We start from the raw sequence: 20,797 nt of genomic DNA, 5'->3' as shown, positions 1-20,797 counted from the left end.
CAAATTCCAAAAAACACCAGTCATAGCAAAAGGATTAATTGTTTGTCTGTGATGAGATTTTGTGAGCAGAATAAAATAGTAAAATCCAATAAAAGAGTAAAATCCTGTCATAAGCTGGAATACAGTATGAGGCTATGTGGTATTAGCCAAAATGTTCATCCTGATAATTATTTTAGGGGAGGGACCTGCATTTCTGTGAGGTTATATACTCTTGGCAAAACATTTCTATCTATCTATAGCTCAATGCCCTAATCCTGCAGAGGGTGGCTGCAGACAAAACACCTCCAAGTCACTCTGTCACCCACCATTTGACTGCCCTCCCTCCAACCCATTCTCCCCTCCCTCATATACCTCTCAACTCCACATTTCTATCTATCTATTTAATTTCTACAATTTTCTGGTGACCTATATTTCTCTCAAGCATAGTAAAATTGTATGAAGTTAGCTGAATGATTATGCAAAGCAGGTACTTCAGAGCTAATGGGTTAAAGTTCCACTGCTACCAACAAGCCACTTCTACCCAAATTAATAACAGTAGTAGTAGTAGTAGTAGTAGTGTAGTAGTAGTAGGCAGCTTACACTGCTCTTTTCCCACTGTCCACCATCCTTCTTTTCGGGGATAGAGATGTAGTTGAGGAATATTTGTATAAGCAGGCAGTTGCGCCCCCCAGTTATATCCATGCCACCACAATCAGGCATCTCTCTCTCTCTCTCCAGCACCTCCACCAGTTTAGAGTATCATTTGTTTGGGCTGTGATAATTTTGGCTCAAATCCTATATATTGAGGACTGTAGTGTATGAGAGATGGGTGTGTTAGTCTTCTCTAGATACCACAAGACACCAAAGGTCATTAACCTCTTCATTTTGATTATGTATATATTTTTATTTTATTCTTGATGCTGGAGAGGGACGCTTTCATGTAGTAGCACCAATCTGACTGTGTGGTTCTGCTGCCTGGTTGTACAAACATCCCTTAGCTTCCTCTCTATCCCCCAAAAGGAGGATGGTGGACGAGCCTGCAGTCCACTGGCTTTACATGCAGATGAGCCTAGGATTGCAAATACTACCATTATAATACTATTTCTACTATTACTATTACTAATCATAATAATAATAATACTTCTACTACTACTATTACTAATCATAATAATACTTCTACTACTACTATTACTACTACTATTACTACTACTACTGTACTACCAACACCACTATTACTACTACTGCTACTACTACTACAACTACTACTACTATTTACTACTAGTACGGTATCATTTGTACGAGTGTTGTGATAATTTTGGTACACATCCCAGCCTTATAATGAAGACTGTGTAGTGTATGGGAGACGGGTGCGTTGGCCTCCTCCAGATCACCACAAGACACTAAAGATCGTATTCTTGGCTGCATAGGAAGTTTCAAAGCATCTCTTCCTTCCTGATTTATTTAGTATACTACACCTCGACACCAGATATTATGTTACTTATTTTGCTTTGAAGTCGACATTCAAAACACCTAATTTTTTGCTATTTATTTAACATACTACACCTTAACACCAGATTTTTTGTTATTTATTTCACTCCAGAGTTGACACAGCACCACATTTCTTGCAATTTATTTAGCATTCTACGCTTAACACCAGCTTTAATGCTACTTACTTTGCTTTAAAGTCGACATTCATAGGACCTTTCCTTCACAATCTATTTAGTATACTGTACCTTAACACCAACTTTTATGCTACTTATTTTGCTTTAAAGTCAACATTCATTGCACCTCATTCTTGCAATTTATTAAGCATACACTTTATCATCAGATATTATGCTATTCATATAACTTTAATTCAACAGTCTGCATCAATAATATACAGAAGGGTACTAAGGATTAAGGTACAGAATAAATCACTAGGGAAGGGGTGTTAAGAAATCTCCAAAAACTGCTTAGAATGCCAGCATAAAGGTCATAGTGTTAATTCCCTCAATCGTATGGCATATTTTTATTATTGTTATTATTATTATTATTGTTTTTATTTTACTTTATTCTTACCTCCTTCACATAACTCCCTCAATCGGATGACATTTTATTATTATTATTATTATTATTATTTTACTTTATTCTTACCTCCTTCACATGATTTTATTTCAATTTCGGAGACACCTCTTGTGCTAAGGCATATGAAGGCCTTGTTTATCCTCCCCAGTTCGGAAAGTCTCTTCAGAGCCGAGTAAAACTGCCAGGTGATGGCAGAAAGAAATTAAAAAGCATCAGTCATTCTATCTATCTATAGTCCGACGCCCTAATTCCGCAAAAGGGTGGCTAGAGACAAAACACCTCCAAGTCACTCTGTTACCCACCATTTGACTGCCCTCCCCCCAACTCATTTCCCCCTCCCTCATATACCTCTCATCTCATTCTGAAGGGATTAAAACTGAGAACATGGAATTGTGGACATGCAACTGAAAATTAACAATACATTTTGAAGCATTTATTGTGGTATATAGTTATAGTATAACAGATTTTGTTATCATAACTGGAAAACTGTATATACTAAAACACATGTGATAATTAAACAACATATCTGACCTTTTCTATCATCACTAACTACACTGTGATGTGCAATGTAAGTGAACACCCCTAATAGAACATGTTATTCCTATGATCTCCAGCCTTTCAAAAGCAGTGTGTCCAGACATCTTGAAATGAACAGATCTTGAATTTGGCTCTCATTTGTATTGTTGTTTTTTTTTCTCTTGCAAGGAACGGTTTGTGGGCTCCTGGCCTTTGGTTCCTTCTTCTTCGCATGAAAAAAAAAAAAAAAATGTATGACTGTTCTGCATCATCACTGACTACGATTTGTAATGTGCAATTTGGGCTGATCACTTCTGGAAATTGCAGATGAAATGACTGCCACAAATTAGGGGCCTATTTACACATTCCTGCACTAGGTTTAACCCAGCGAATCCGGGCAACATCCTTTATAGCTAACAGGTGCTTCAACTTGACAATTTTATTCAATGTAGGAAAGGCATCTCATACTGAAAGTGTTGTATTAAGGCTATATCAAACCCTCATGCGTGAAAAGTCTAAGCTAAATAAAATCAATGGGAGATACAGGCAAAAACACATCTCTAGGCTCAGTGACTTAAGCACCTCAATCTGGTGACTTCATTTATTCTTGCTACTCCCAGGCAGTTCATATTCAGCTTGGGAAAGGCCTGTATTGCAGAGATTAATACAAGCTAAATCTACTTCCTCCACTGTCCATAGTCTCTCCTACACAGTACTACAAAACACACACACACACACACACACACACACTCACTACCGCTCGCTGGCGTAGCGGTAACGTTCTCGCTTGCCATCTGGTAGACGGGAGTTCGCGCCTTGCTTAGGTTGTGAAAAGTTTCACTGACGAAGTGGGTGGTAACTGTCCCCCTTGAGCAAGGGGATGGGTGTGTGCATGTGTGAAGGTCACAGCCTTGCCCTTAGATCAGACTATATGAGCTCTTAGCTCCCTTCCAGGAGGGTAAAAGCTGACGATCACGACCATCAAGTGATCCAGACCGACCCGGTGAATTACACACACACACACACACACACACACAATAACCTAACCAATTCCATCTGATTTTTTTTTTTTTTTTTTTTTTTTTTTTTTTTACTCCATTCCTGGTACTTCCGAATAATTTTCCTAAGGTTATGGGATACTTTCCAAACCTTATTCACCCTCTCACTGCTAGAGGCTCTCCATTAAGAAAATGTTCTGGAAAGAGGTAGAGTTGCACAGGGTGTCGGAGTAGTTAGCTGGGGAAAAAATATATAAAATTCATTGCTGGATTGAGGGAGTTAATGCTGTGACTCTAAATGGCTCTGTTCTTTGCTTGCCAACATATACCTGACTGCATAAGTTTACCATGTTTCCTTTATAGATGCAAGTATACATATATATATACTATCAATGCTTGTACTTTATCATTTACTGTATATACATCTAGTATGAAACAAGAGCTCAAAATAATACTATACTGTACATGATATTTGTGCTAGCTTATGATATTTACATTCCATGAAGTGTGCAGTCTGTAAGTCCTTGTTATATGTCCTCTCTCTCTCTCTCTCTCTCTCTCTCTCTCTCAGATCCACAGTAATTACAGTCAACTGTGTGAAGTAAGCTGCAAAATGACATTAATCTGGGTCAAATTAAAGTGAAAAAACTATAAATATCCCTGACATGTAACAAGGACTGCTTGTACAGTAATTACATACTGGAGAGTGATGTAATAAGGTAGCTGTATGTAAGATATCTGAATGTGTAGTGATATTGCAGTTGCACCCACACATAGCATTCAGTTCACTATTTACTGAAAAAAAGTATATTTTTTCACATAGCAAAACCATAACACATGCCAGGAAGTACACGGTGGTTTATATCTTGCACATACCTTGATATTAGCTGGTGATTTCTTGTGTTGTAGGGACAGCTCGGTTAACAGTATCAGTGTTTGCATTATTTCCTACTTCCTACATCCCATTTCATGCTTCCTGTCTTTTCAACCCACTTATTATATGGTTGATTATTAATTTTACAGTTCACACACAAAGGCAGCCACTACAGCACACTTTCCCCTTTTGCTTTTCACCCTGAGCTCCAAAAACCATCCACAACTATGTCTGTGCATGAAGCAGTGGATGGGGCAGGTTACTTCAGTGATAACGTGGTGTTTGTTGGTCCTGTACATCATGTCCCTTTCAGAACCTGTAAAAAAAAACAAGAACATGGCTTTAAATCTGTTGTCTTTCAAAAGCTGTAAACAAAAACACAGCTTTGAATCAGTTGCCTTTCAGAACCTATAAACAAAAACATGGCTCTGAATTAATTCCCTTTCAAAACCTGTAAACAAAATCACAGCTTTATATCAGTTGCCTTTCAGAACCTGTATACAGCAATGGCTTTGAATTGGCTGCCTTTCAAATTCTGTAAACAAAAATATGGCTTCTGTTTGCACAGTAGAAGTGGCCAGTCATGTTCAATATGTGTAAACCAGTCACTAAAATACAGTATATACATATAGGACAAGAGGCCACAAAATGCTTACATTCCCTACACCAGTAAACTGAGCCATTCCCGCAACAACATATGGCCTAGTGATTGTTATCCCCTTATATCCAGACATGACATTTTTAGTTTATTGCTTTACTGTTATTTTCAGGTTTTTATATTTAACTTCAGACTGGTTTGTTGTATAAGAGGAGTTAATGAAGACTTTAACTAACTCCTCCAGTTCAAAAAATCACTCCCAGGCAGAATAAAGTCACGTGGAGACAGCAAGAATAAACTTAAGTATACAGTACATCATCGCAGTGAAGGAGTTAAGGATCATATCCCCCTGTATGAAGGATTGGGTAGGGGTGGATAAGTTCTCCAGTGACAGAAAGTGGGGTTGTTTGGCCCTACAGATATGTTGCCCTTCAGGACCCATAAAATGTGGCCTGGTCATGTCTAGTAGAACTGCCCATCCATCTCAGGCATTTGCAAACCCCACATCTCACACTTCAGTATACATATACAAGGGGTGGAACTTACTAACAAAGGGTGCAACATACATAAAAAAGGTGCATCTTACTTTACATGGGGTGCAACATACAGTATATACAAGAGGTGCATTATGCAAACCACCCTGTACAATATCTATACTGCTTACCCACCCTGCCTTCCCTGCCTCCGTTGTTGTGGCATTATCCCCATGTAGCACGGCGTTCCCATCACTTGCTCAGAAAGTACTATACATGTCACGCATAATAGCAATATAGGCAGCTTAACACCAACTGTATTTAGTACATTGTGTTTGTCAGTTATTTTTTGGTTCAGGACAGAGCAAAGTTGGATGTTCACAGATTAGCTTTACAGATTTATTTTTGTTAGCCTCATTTTCAAGTTTTAACATCATAGTTGCTGTACACATACTTGCTATACAGTACAGCATGTAATTTTTCCTGTACTGTATTTGTAATTCTAGTACTGTACTGCACACTGCTGCATATTTGCAACACATCCTTTGTGTATTATTTTTTTCAAACTTATCTTTGTTTCAGGACGGAGCAGAGTTGGATGTACAGTATACTGATTATATGATTTTTATCTTTTTATACATTTTTAGTTGTATTTCTTGTTCTCTTTGCTTCACTCTTCTTTGTGACACAGCAAAGTTGGGTGTAAACAGGCATTTTATCATTTTAGATACTCTACTGTATTTCTTAAAATGAATATCAGAATATAATACCTGTACATTGTCATAATATTATCATTCCAGAGTTGTGCTTCCCCATCTGTATTAATATTGTTCTTCCATATTAGACTAACACTTGCTTCACATATACACCATTATAAAATACATTGCCATAAATATTTATCTTCCATTCTCCTAAACCCTACCTTCCACAAAACAGTTGTGCTTCCCCATTTATATTAACAATTCATTATTCCTCCATTTTTTATATTTGATACTTGCTTCATACATGCACCACAATGTTTTTTGGTTACATTTCTTATAAATACTCTTCTTCCATTCCCCAAACCCTGCCCCCTGCAGAGCTGAGTTACATTTCCCCAATCATATTTGTGATTCATGTTCTTCCATTTTTAATATAGATTCACTTATTTCTTAAATTTTTAAATAGTGTGTCCATTACTGAGCAGAGATTTAATGATCCATTGCCTGAGGCCTAGCAGTCGTCCTACATTCCACTCATCTTCACATACACCATAATTTTTTTTTTTTTTTAACACATTCATATCAATATTCATCTTCCCCTGTGATACAAACCCGATACCTTTCAAAAAAATTTATTTGTACTTCCTCATCCATCTCTACAATACATTATTCTTCCATTATCTGATTTGCACTCACTTCATATATACACCTAATGTTTTTTAAATATCACATTCTAGTAAACATTGTACTCTTCTTCCATTTCCCTAAACCCACCTTCCGCAAAATCGAGCTTACAATGATGCGACACGACCAATATTTTGTACATGGATTAGTGAACGATGCAAGATGTGAAGTGTCTTGAGGAAATCATTGATGTATATACCAGATTCATAAGGATTCACAGATGCCAGTAGTTTCTTGAAAAAACCATAGTCAGTCCTCACTTAAAGTTTTTTCACCTGAAGTTATAAAAGTGCTGAATAATTACTGTAACCCATGTTTTTCACCTAACGTTATTTCATTATTAAGATGCTAAATAACTGTGGCCTATTTTCCACTTAAAGTTGTTTCAGTATTTTATCTTGAGAACAGTCAACCTCTTTTACAGTTTCAGTTAAAGTTGTTTCACTATTCATTTGTTAGGTAATTATCTTCTACTCCTGACTTAGTTGTTTCATTAAGCTGCTCACAAATTAACCTCTGTTATTGACTTAGATGTTTCATTATTATTTGCTGAGTAATTAACCCCTGTTTTTCACTTAAAGTTGCTAATGACATATTACAAAGATGTTTGAAGTCTGGAATTATTTTCTTTATGCTTTAAGCCCCTGAAAAGAGTTGTCTCAGTCATTAGAAGGGTGGTGTAGCATTTTGCCTGCACACATCCTAGACTTAAATTGAGGACTGACTGCCAATGCCTTTTGCACATACGTACCATTACTCACAAGCTGTCGATGTTTGCTGACTCTGAATATGCTGTATTTGGTTACCCCTTCTGCTGCCTTGGATGCACTTGGGAATTTTATTAAGGCTAAATCCAGACTCTCTTCTTAAGGTTTTGGGCATTCAAGTAGCCTGAGAGGTCATTCCAATTGTTTTCAACCCTTTGACTATCAGAATTTTCCTCAACTGAAGAAATTTGTCTCGTTTTAACCTGAGTAAAAATCACTTAGTGTGTCCATGGAATTCATAAGGGCTTGTAGGCTTCCATGTTGTTTACTTCTGTGGCTAGTCTGCAGAAAGGTTTTTATTATTATATATTCATTTTGGTGTATTCTGGCTGTATAGTGTAGTCTAGGAACTTGACATTAAGCAATCAGGTAAAGACTGCAGGACTGTTGCAGTGTAAGAGATTTATTGCAACAAAAATACTGAAACGTTAGCTAATGAATGATTTACTGAAAGGAGATTACCTTTCCAGGAATACTTTAAAACCTACCTCACCCCATTCTTAGATGGGGAAAAAAGGTCAGGGTGTTGATGATAATAATAAAACAGGATGATGAACACCAGCTGCTACCAAACCACAGAAAAAGGAAAGAATGTATTGGTATGGTTTAAATATGATACATACTCAATTCTTGATATGAAAGAAAAGGAATTGGCATATAGAGAGATGTAAACACATCAAGGTAGCAGTACCAAAAAAGCAAACGTATCATATCCTTTAATGTATATTTTGTTGTTATTAGCACATAGAAATATGTAAGACTATTACCAAAGTATTTTATATTGGTTGATGCTGATATTAAAACATGTTTCAGTTTTATTAGTCTTTCAATGACATGGCAGCATATATGCATGGATAAGAGTAATGTTTGATAAGTGGTTAATGGATGATGTTTCTATGTATCTATCTATAGCCAGGCGCCGCAATCCCGTAAGGGGTGGCCATTTGTCTTTTGAGTTAGTTGTTTTACAGGGAGGGACAGTAACCCTTCGTCAACCCACTTAACATGTAGGGAACACATGTGGGTTGGTTAAGTGGTTACCACCCAGTACTGTACATGGCTTCCTGGCTTACAAGAACCATTAGGCTTGTCTTCAATGTAAAGCCATCTGAAAGAAGAGTAATAAAAAGTGACAGGAAAGGTGGCAGAAATATGGAGAGAGAAGGACAGAAACAGGAAAAGAATGATAAAGGTGAAGGAAGAAGTAGGAAGCATTACATCGAGTGAGTGGATGATGGTCACCACCACCTACCACAAAAGCGATAAAGGGTGATGTTTGATAAGAATGGATAAGGATGCTGTTTGTAATATGGCTACTCTTTCATTGACAGAGACATCATGTGTACAGTATGAACCATGGTGTCATATTCTAAGCGGATTTGGAGATTTTGTAATAATTCCTCCTTAATTATTTATTCCGAACGTTCCTTCTCAATATCCTCGTTTGTTACTGATGCAAACTGCCAGTAAAATTATATAAATAGCATACCCGGTATAAGGGAATTTTAAGGTGTAATATGAAAAATAAATCACTATGGAATTGCCATGAACCCCTCTATGCTACCTAAAATTTGGTTCATGGTGATATTAGTGGTGATAAGGAGAAGTGACAGTCATTTGTGAAACCCATGATGAGGATGAAGAATTTTGGCTGCTCTATTTCGTCTACTGAACTCTCTTTGTAATGTAACTCTCAGGCCAACCACATATAATCCCAAATTGTGTTCCATAAATGACAACATGTATCAGAAGTTGGGTGTTTGTATACCTTTACCACCAAAGGTCTACAAACACCCAATTTCTGAGACATGTCATCATTTGTGGAAGAGTATTGGAGATTACATGTGGCTGGCCTGACAGTTACGTTAGACTGAAATCAGTAGACGAAGTAGAGAAGCCAAAAATCTGGTAGGTGAGGGTGCTCACCATCCACTCACTCGATGTAGTGCTGTTTTGGGTGTCTGCCCCTTCCTGTCTTCCATCCTTCCACTTCTGTCTTTCTTTCCTTCGCTCTTTCCTCTTTCTTCTGCCTATGGGTGACTTTATACTCCCTCTTCTGTTTTTCTTTCCTTCATTCTTTCCTCTTCCTTCTGCCTATAGGTAACTCTGCACTGAGTGACAAGCCAAATGGTTACCTGTACACCAGGAAACCATTACTATGCTGGGTGGTAACCATATAACCAAATTATGGCACCTAGTGGTTTAGTGGGTAATTAAGGTGCTCCAGTTGGACTGAGCCTGTGTAGGTTTATATCCAAGGGATGGTTGGGGTTTATTGCTCACATAATGCCACTCAGGGATAAGTGAGGCTGGTCACTCTCATCTTAAATGTCAGGACCAACTTTCCTAGCCCCGGGTTCCTACGCTCATCATAAGGTGACATAGGATTGGATGATGGGTGGATGGATAGAGCTTTATCTTCTTAATTTTAACCTTTGTTGGGCAAGGCTCACCATCAGCTGATACACAGACAATTACCTATGTGATTATTTGCCCTGGTGGTAGCTGTGGGTCCAGGTTCATCTGAATGTAAACCCAGTGGACTACAGGCTGAAGTTTCCATTTTCCTGTAGTGCATCCTCCTCCTCTTGCAGAATTGGGAGGGAGACAAGGGACATTTGCATAACCAGTAAGTGAAATTGGTTGACTGTATCAGCGCCACCATATAAAGGTGTCCCTCGCCAGCATGATAAATGGTTACCTAAGACAATGGTTTAACACTGTCAGGCAAGGTACTCCTTCAGCTGCATAAAGCCATCTGATGTTAGCCACAGTAAAATACCTAAGTGAACCTTTGTCCTGTAATGGATTATAACTACATCTGTATCCTATAACAACAACATTAGTTTGATGTATTGAGTGAATTTTCAGATATACATTCCCGATACTCTATCCGTCTAAACAGTGTGGACTATACAGTACGATATATACATTTGATATTAAGAAAGGCCATTACTTTTCCTGCTTTGAGAAACATAAATCCTATCAGATTTACTTTTGTGTAAATCTGAGATTACATATTAGAAATCAAATATGGTTTAAGGCAAGGGAGGTCATTATTGTCAGTGTCCTTCATGCAAAAAGCACTTCTATACTTTGACCAGATGCTAGGTGTCTCAAAAGAGCAAACTATGTCTAGTATGTGTATCCATTGGTCAAGGTGTGTCCATCAGAAAGTTATTAAAAAGGGTATAATTAGATGTGGGGCCTAGGAGAGTAATGCAAATACCGTAACAACAACTTAAAATGAGCTATGGCAGAGGTGAATTATGTCATATAAAGTGAAAAGTGATGGACTTACCTGTCTGTCCTACAAACTACTTACCTGTAAGTTTAGATGCTTGATGCACTTACTACTCAGCCTTAAGGTGTACTACTTCATTGAAATGGTCATCTAGGTGGGTCTTTTCCAGTCATTACCTCATTCTTTTTCTTTTCTGAAATGAGAATAGTAGTTTCAGGAGGGAGTTATCTTACAGAGGAACGAAGTCACAGAGTGCACAGTGAGACTGAATGGTCAGGAAATGGAGAACAAGAGTGTATTCAAGTATCTGGACGGTGTGATGTGCAAGGATGGGAGTTCAAAGGAAGAAGTGCAGATACGGTGAGGGCAGTGATAAGGAACAGGAAATTGAGCACTGAAGTAAAGAAGTTACTGCACAACATTACTGTCATCCTCATTCTAACATATGGAAGTGGAGTTTGTATTATGTTGGAAAGGCACAAGTCAGAAATGAGAGGGGTGGAAATGAGTTATCTGAGAGGAGTATGTGGATGTAGGTGGAAACGAACATGGGAATTCAGGATCACTGTGGTGTTTGCCTTCACATTCTGCATGCCTGTTATGCAATCATAAATCATATACATTTCTTGTTGGTTGATATTTTTTTTACTGTGTCCAACTCTGGGCAAAGGCTTCAAGGCTTATCCAAGGCTCAGTAGTCCTACACACCTCCACATGTCACCACTTTGGCGCAAACACCCACCATCCATACTGTATACATGCTAGGGCTGTCTCATACAGGACTGGTGTCGCTACTGGTATTAGCGGGGGCATTTGTTTAGTTAGTAATAATGATAAAACTCAAAATCATTATATCCTAAGTGTTATGCTACTAGAGAAGGACAGCCTTCATGCGGTGGCCTCAGTACAATACAACTTGGTGGCTCTTACGTATGGTTATGGTAATGTGTCACTGCTCCCTTCCTATCCCCTAGATAATGATGGTTGACTGCAAAGGGGGCAACTTCAGCATCTCGTCTACTAGATGCACATACAGGTGAGCCCACAACAAAACCATCAACAACAACCCATCTGATGCCAAAATATATTCCCTGACGATTCATTTTTGTAAACCCACGAAGCCACAAACCAGAAGACTAGCCAACCACTGCACCTGCCATTTGAACGAGCCCTATACTGCACATCAGCCTCTACATCATGGCAAGTACCTGTGCCTTTTAACAACAACCATTTCAGTAACCAGTCCCTCAAGCTGTTGCCCAATATATCACAATACTCGTACTTTCCCGCTAGGAACCCACACTACCTCACCACTAACTCATACAGCCTCACACTTTCCATTATTTTCCACAAGCATCTCGACATCTAAAACTACCTCCTCACCTGGCTCACATGAGGGTGGTATTGGGATATACGAAGAAAAATAATAATAACAAGATTAGTTACGTGGAAGAAGGGATCACCATTCTTACACTGGTTCCTCTAAAACGTTACAACATAGCCAATTAATCACTCACCTTTCCTTAAATAGACTCCACTAGTTTTATCTGAGGCTAGACATGGCCTACACTGTGACATATTAAGTATTTCCGATTTAAAACCAACTATATTAATTAAATTAGGTGTGTGAAAGGACAAATGGCCCGCTCGTCCGCTTTTCCTTCTTCTCTATTGAGTTCGGCTTCGAACTCGATCTTAGGCATAACTTCAGTAAAATCTCCCTCCCTTTACCCCCCCCTCTCTCTCTCTCTCTCTCTCTCTCTCACACACACACACACACACACACACACACACACACACACACTGAACGTTGCTCTTCTTAACTCTGTATGCATGTAAATATCTTGAACCGAATAACCATAACCTGAGAGAGAGAGAACCGAATAACCATAACCTGAGAGAGAGAGAACCGAATAACCATAACCTGAGAGAGAGAGAGAGAGAGAGAGACGGGGGGATGGGAGAAGAATAGGGAGTGAACATGACAAGAGTATTAAAGAGAACAGGAACTAAGAGAAAGAGAGAGAGAGGGGAGGAGGAGGAGAGGGAGAGGGAGTGAACATGACAAGAGTATTAAAGAGATCAGGGGGAGAGAGAGAGAGAGAGAGAGAGAGAGAGAGAGAGAGAGAGAGACGGGGGAAAGGGAGAAGTGGGAGTGAACATGACAAGAGTATTAAAGAGAACAGGAACTGAGAGAGAGAGAGAGAGAGAGAGAGAGAGAGAGAGAGAGAGAGAGAGAGAGAGAGAGAGAGAACATATTTCATCCTTCTTAAGTAATGTTTTAATTTTCACCCTTATTTCAAAACACACAGACACACACACACACACACACACACACACACACACACACACACACACACACACACACACACGTACACCACTCATACGCACACATTCGATACAATTAAACCTGAGCAATATTTTCCATGCATAGCCATACGTCTCATAATTTTAAGTATAATAAATTCACTGTGACGCCAAATTATATTACCGTTACCCCATAGAATAAATCACCAAAAAGTTTATATATTAGAGAAATGTTTTATAGTTATTATTTCTCAGGCTCTGAATGTTTATAATTATTATTTATTAGGCTCCTATGATTCACTGAGCTAAATAAACTAGTATGGCCTTAGCTTGGAGAGAATATTAAAGTTATCCCTGTCTTCGAAGTGTTTGTTTACCGTAAAGAAAATGGATATCTTAAAAAATCATAGTGGAGATTATGTTTACGTTTTGGGGACTGTCTCATGCTCGGAACAACTCTAACCATATTATTCGTGGTGTCTTCAGAAGTTTCATATGAACTACTATTACCGACAACAATAATTACTACTACTACTACTACTATTACTATTATTATTACCACTACTACAACTACTACTACTATTACTACTACTACTACTACCACTACTTCTACTGCTACTACTACTACTACTACTGCTAGTCTATTGTACTATTGCTACTACTATTGTCCCACTACTGCTGCTGCTGAAATATAGATAACAGAGGTGAATTTTCATTACACACACACACACACACACACACACACACACACACCAAATTATTCATCTAAAGGAAGGCTTTTCGTGTTGAAGGAGTAAAATATATACTAAGAGCAGCATTCAAAATAGCGTGGGAGGCTTAGTAACGCCGGATCCTCAGCGATTTATCTTGCATAGAACAATTTAACATTATTTTATATGTTGTATACGGGGGGGGGGGTCCATATATTTCCAGCGGGCAATATTTCGAGTGTTGTGGTTACGGCTGTCAGCGTTATCAGTGTCTATCTCCCTCATTTCCTACTCCCACTGCCACACCCACGCCCACACCAGCACACTGAGCCATCCCCATACCCCAATATATGATAGATCTAGTGGAGCGCTATTTGCAGACTATATACCTTATATGTGAGATAAATTATTTAGGTTATTTTTTTAGATCAAAGAATAATTATATAGCCTTGCAATCAACAGGTGGTTTTATTTAAGTTAGAAAAAGCTTGTAGCAGACTAAATTGCTTGGGAAAATGTGCTAGGGGAGCTACTAAGGCCACGAGAATAGACCCTGTGTGTGTGTGTGTGTGTGTGTGTGTGTGTGTGTGTGTGTGTGTGTGTGTGTGTGTGAGAGAGAGAGAGAGAGAGAGAGAGAGAGAGAGAGAGAGAGAGACAGACAGACAGACAGACAGACAGATAGACAGAGACAGAGACAGACAGAGACAGACAGACAGACAGACAGGCAGGCAGACAGACACCGAAGAAAGAAAAGATAGATAGATAGATAGATAGACGATACAGACGAACATACAGAATGCTTGTGTGTATGTATGAATGTATGCATGTATGAATGTATGTATGCATGAGTATACGTATGAATCAATGAATGAATGTATGGGTATATTGTAATAAAGCCTCCCCCACTTATATATCACCCCCATTACAATTACTGCTGCCCATTATATATTGCAACACACAGTTTACAAAATTTATTGAAAGGCAATTTGTATGCGACCTCCCCTGCCCCCCAAAAATAATGGATTCACCCCCATTTCCTCCCCCTCAGGTTGTAGTAGGCCTCCCCCAACAATAGTGGATTCACCCACCCCATTTCCTCCCCCATTGATAGTAGTAGACCTCCCCCGTTCCCCAAAATAATGGATTCATCCCCCATTTCCTCCCCCACTGGTAGTAGTAGACCTCCCCCACCAATAATGGATTCGCCCATCCCCCATTTCCTCCCCCACTAATAGTAGTAGACCTCCTCCCACAAGAATGGATTCTCCCATCTACCCATTTCCTCCTCCACTGGTAGTAGTAGACCTTCCCCCTTTCTTCCCCCTTCACCATATAAAAACAAGTATGCTTCTTCCCGCCTTCCCCCAAATAATGGATCCATCCCTTTCCCACACCCCGGAATAACAGATCCACCCCAAGTAAGAATGGACCAATCCCTTTCCATGTTCTTCACTGAATATAATAGTTTCCTCCTGTCAACCCCCCTTCCTATGGGGTAATGGACTCTCCCTGTGATTCCTTCCTCTTCCGAAATAATGGTACTATTTTCTCCTCCCGGTAATGGACCCGCCTCCTCCCTTCCCCTGGAATAATGGACCCTCCCTTCCCTCCCCCCTGGAATAATGGACCCTGCCTCTCTCTCTCTCTTCCTCTGGAATAATGGACCCTCCTCTTCCTTCCCTCTGGAATAATGGACCCTCCCTTCCCTCCCTGGAATAATGGACCCTCCCTTCCCTCCCCTGGAATAATGGACTCTCCTCTTCCTTCCCTCTGGAATAATGGACCCTCCCTTCCCTCCCTGGAATAATGGACCCTCCCTTTTTTTCCCCCTGGAATAATGGACCCTTCCTCTCTCTCTCTCTCTCTCTCTCTCTCTCTCTCTCCCCCTGGAATAATGGATCCTACCTTCCCTTCCCCTGGAATAATGGACCCTCCCTTCCCTCCCCTTGGAATAATGGACACTCCCTTCCCTCCCTCTGGAATAATGGACCCTCCCTTCCCTCCCCCTGGCATAATGGGCCCTCCCCCTCTCTCCTGAAATAATGGACACTAATCCTCCCCCTTTCTGAATAATGGACCCTCCCTTCACCTCCCCCACAGTAATGGGCCCTCCCCTCCCACTGCAATAATGGCTCCACCCCCTCCCTCTCTGTCCCTCGCACTCCCTCCCCCCTTGAATAATGGACGCCCCCTTCCTCAGCCTCCCGCCCTCCCCCTCCCTCTCCCTCTGAATAATGGACCCGCCCCCACCCTCAGCCTCCCTCCCTTCCCTGCCTCCGGGATAATGGACGCCCCCCTCCCCCCTCTTCCCTCCCTCCCCCTCTGAATAATGGACCCCCCTCCCTCCCCCACCACAGCTGTGTAAAGGTGGGGTTTTGTGTGTGTGTGTGTGTGTGTGTGTGTGTGTGTGTGTGTGTGTGTGTGTGTAACAAATGAATGTGTGTATGTGAGGAAATGTGAGGATACATGTCTCTGCTTTAAAGTATGTTTTGTGTGTGTGTGTGGGGGGGTGTTAGTGTGTGTGTGTGTGGTGTGTGTGGGGGGTGTTAGTGTGTGTGTGTGGGGGGGGTGTTAGTGTGTGTGTGTGTGTGGTGTGTGTGGGGGGTGTTAGTGTGTGTGTGTGTGTGGTGTGTGTGGGGGGTGTTAGTGTGTGTGTGTGTGTGTGTGTGTGTGTGTGTGTGTGTGTGTGTGTGTATTCGTGGTATGTACACGTGTGCCTATATGAGTGTGTGAATGTTTAAAGTGCGTACCTGTACTCGTGTGTGTGTGTGTGTGTGTGTGTGTGTGTGTGTGGGTGGGTGGGTGTATGGATGAATGGGTGTAGGTGGGATCTGAGCGGGGCTGGGTGGGATCTGAGTGGGAGTGGGTAGGATTCCAGCAAGAGTGGACGCGATTTGAGTGGGAATAGGCGGGATATGAGTGGGAATGGGCGGGATATGAGTGGGAATGGGCGGGATATGAGTAGGAGTGGGCTGGATCTGAGTGGGAGTGGGCGGGATATTAGTGGGAATGAACGGGATATGAGTGGGAGTGGGCGGGATATGAGTGGGAGTGGGCGGGATCTGAGTGGAAGAGGGCGGGAGCAAGTAACAGTGGGCGGGAATTCGTGAAGGGCGGCTATAACCTCGGGGCGTTACTTCAAGCTCTACAGATTTATTTTAGAAAGCGACCCCCTCCTTATTCCCTGCTCTTCGGAGATTGACAAAAAATCGCTTAAAATTTAATTAACTTTAAATCATCGCTGGTCTTTAAAATTCCTGGCTTAAAAAGGTAGATGCTTTGATATATACATATAATTTCTCGGGTTTACACATAATACCCCCCAAACAAACTGGTATTTTTTTTTTTTTAAGTGTCCGCTAACCACCATAAAATCACCACGAAGCAGCATCATAAAGCAAAACGGGATACGAGAAGAGGTATAGATAGATAGATAGATAGTTAGATAGATAGATATCTCTCCAACGTATGATATAGACTGCCAGAATCAAAAGCAGTTGTGATCGAATTTTTATTTTGACCCATGTGACCTTTACCTTTGATCAGTTTGCACCAAAATCGACATACTTCTCCTTAGAGTTTCACGCAAAATGTGTTAATTTTTGTGGAAATCGGACCAGACATTCATGAGATATTTTGCTAATGAACAGATCTTGAATTTGTCTTTCTGTTATCTCGTTTTTGTTTTGTCTTGGAGGGAACAATCTTACGGGCTTCTGGTTTTTGGTTCCTTCTACCGTTCATTAAAAAAAGAAAAAAAATGTGGATGCATACATGGAAAGGGACTCATAGTTCCTTCGACGTCGCTAAGGATCGAGTTTTCATTATTCCATGATTTATGTGAGAAAGAGTATACTAGTTTAATCTTAAAAATTAAGTGCAGTCTGACTTAAACAGTTGTCATATTTTTGCTATTGTTCCTCATACTGAAATTACACAAATGGATATGCAAAAAGATATGTACGATTAGACATACTGATTGATCTTTCTCCCACGTCTGAGAACCCAAAACAAACAGGAATGAATAGAATTTTTTTATGTACACATCAAAACAGACTGCAATACACTGAGTCTTCATTATATATAAATTTGTGAGGGAATAAATACGTCGCCACAACATTAAAAAGCGCTGGCAGACGCAAACTATCATCACATTTTTACCACTGGTCCACATACTAAAGCAGCACAAATGGATATGCAGATAGAGTTAGATGATTAGACATAGGCTACACATGATAATAAGCCTTCACCGTATGATACACCAAAAACAAAAGGGAATTACTCGATGGTACAGCAAAAACAATAGGGAATGAACTAATTTATCTTTCCATACCAAAACAAACTCTCTTCATTTTTTGTTTTCATATGCGAGGGAATAAATACTTCACTGCAACATTAAAAAAAAGTGCAGGGCGACGCAAACCATCATCATATTTTTGCAACTGCTCCACATTCTAAAGTTGCACAAAGGGATATGCAAATTGATGCGTTTGACCTCACTTCCTAGAGAAGTTTTGAATGGATGGGCGCGAGAGTGGGATGGTGGGAGGTGAGAGGGAGGGGTTGGGAAGGAGTGGGAGTGGGGTGGAGGGGGCATGAGGTGAGAGGGAGGGGTTGGGAAGGAGTGGGAGTGGGGTGGAGAGGACAGATGAGAGGGAGGGGTTTGGGGAGAAGGGGTTGAGTGAGGGGGTAGACGGCAGAGGGTGAGTGGGGGTGGGGCGATTGGTTAAGGGTGAGGGGTGGGGTAGAATCAAGGAAATGGAGTGGGGTAGGGTGAAGGGAACAAGGTGGGACGGGGTGGGGTTGAGGGGGGGAGTGAGGGGGTAAAGGGTGAGTGGGGGTGGGATGCTAGGGTAAGGGTGGAGGGGGGAGGGGAGGTTGAAAAGAGTGGGGTGGGGTTAGGTAAGTGGGAGGAGTGGAGGATCGAGTGGTAGGGTGAGGGTCGAGAGTTGCGGAGGGTGAAGGCGTGGGGTGGAGGGTAAGGTAGGGGAGGGGGAGAAGTAGGGTGAGGGGGAGAAGATGGGTAAATGGTAAAAAGCATACTGAATAGTGTGATAGGGTGAGAGGGAACGGGATAGAGGGATGTAGGGTGAGAGGGGGTGGGGTGAAGGGGTATGGAATAGGGTGAGGGGGACAGGATAGCAGGTGGAGTAGGGTGAGAGGGAAGGGAAGGGGTAAAGGGCAGGGTGAATGAGGCAGGGGGTGAGAGGGGACAGGATTAAGCGGTGGAGTAGGGTTAGGGGGAGGTATGTAGGGTGATGGGTAGGTGGGGGGGGGAAGGAAAACTGGGAGAACGGCAGGTTGAATGAGTTGTTAGGTAGGGTGAGGGAGGCAGAGGGATAGGGTGACAGGTGTAGGGTGAGGATGAGGGGGAGAAAATAGGGAAGGGGTACACGGCAGGCTGAATGGGGTAGCTAGGGTGAGGGTGAGGAGTAGAAATAGGGAAGGGATGAAGGGCAGGTTGAATGGAGTGGGTAGGGTGAGGGGGATAGGCAGAAGATAGGGAAGGGGTAAAGGGCAGGTTGCATTGGATAGGTAGGGTGAGGGGGGCCGGGGAAGATAGGTAAGGAGTAGAGAAGCTGAATGGGGTAAGTAGGGTGAGGGAGGCTGGGGGATAGGGTGACGAGGATAAGCAGAAGCTAGGGAAGGGGTAAAGGGCAGGTTGCATTGGATAGGTAGGGTGAGGGGGGGCCGGGGAAGGTAGGTAAGGGGTAGAGGAGAGCCTGAATGGGGTAGGTAGAGTGAGGGTGACCGGGGGGTAGGGTGAGAGGGGGGAGGGTGAGGGTGGGTGACCTCCACGGCGGGATGGTTGCAGGCCACCAAGGGCGAAGTTGCAAGGTTGCAGGTCCAGGCAGGGAGGCAGATGCAGAGGCAGAGACCGCGACCCAATACTCCATTCCTTGTGGCCTGGCATCCCACCCCAGCGCCATCTATTGATAAACATTGTAACCCCCTCTCCGCTCGGGGTATCAAGGAGCATCATGGCCTTATCTCCCTATTTTCGTGCTTTTGAGACTTGAGTTGCCCCCGGAGAGGCGTGGATCAGGATGCACACCACATGCAGGAGGTGAGTATCAAGTGTCAGCCTCCCAAAATGACTAGTGATCGAGTTTTGCTTTGTTCATGTTGCAAGGGGGAGTTGAAGCGGGGACTCGGTCAGGTTATTTATCCTGGAAATCCACCTGACTTTTGAAATGACAGTAATTACGGGTGAAGCTATCAATTTGTGCCATGGAGAGTGTGGGTGATGGGAGGCTAGGGTGTGGGGGAGGGTGAGGAAAGGCAAGGGTGAGGAGTGGAGAGGAGGGAAGAAGCAAGAGAGTGCCTCCAAGTTATTGATTGTTGGAGGAAAGGCTAGCCCCGTGTGTGTTGCTCCACCCCCACCAATAATTTCCCTCCATCCCTCCCTCACAGCCTCTCCTCCATCTCTCCAGCCCACCATCTATCCCCCTCCCAGCCCTCCATCAATCATCCATCCTGCCTAACATGATCATTGTACATGGGTGATTGCAGGATGGGTTGCACAGTTGCATGCTTGGCTGATCATCTAGCTTGATTTGCATATCTGAAACAGGGCACTCCTAGGGGGCTCCTGTGCCAAGTAGGGGGGCAAAATCAGTATATCCATGCACATTTTAGGCCATTTTATTCATGTGGGTTTGTGTGTTGAGTGATTGTGTGTTGAAATAAGGTGCTTGAGTGCAACACAAGTACACAAACACTGACATTGCACTGACTCTTCACTTTGCAAGCAGCCACACAATCACATTTCTGCAACAGTGACTGGCTTTGTATGACAAGTGTGAATTAGTGAGTGAAGTATGCAAAAATTAGCTTTAAAAACAGATGTCATTCATATAAATATTGACCTGAAATTCCATC

This window comes from Coenobita brevimanus, chromosome 33 (assembly GCF_032717465.1).
Source record: "Coenobita brevimanus isolate Jiangsu-jjx chromosome 33, ASM3271746v2, whole genome shotgun sequence".
Classification (NCBI taxonomy): domain Eukaryota; kingdom Metazoa; phylum Arthropoda; class Malacostraca; order Decapoda; family Coenobitidae; genus Coenobita; species Coenobita brevimanus.
The sequence above is the reverse complement of the archived record's forward strand: the minus strand, read 5'-3'. Positions refer to the sequence as shown.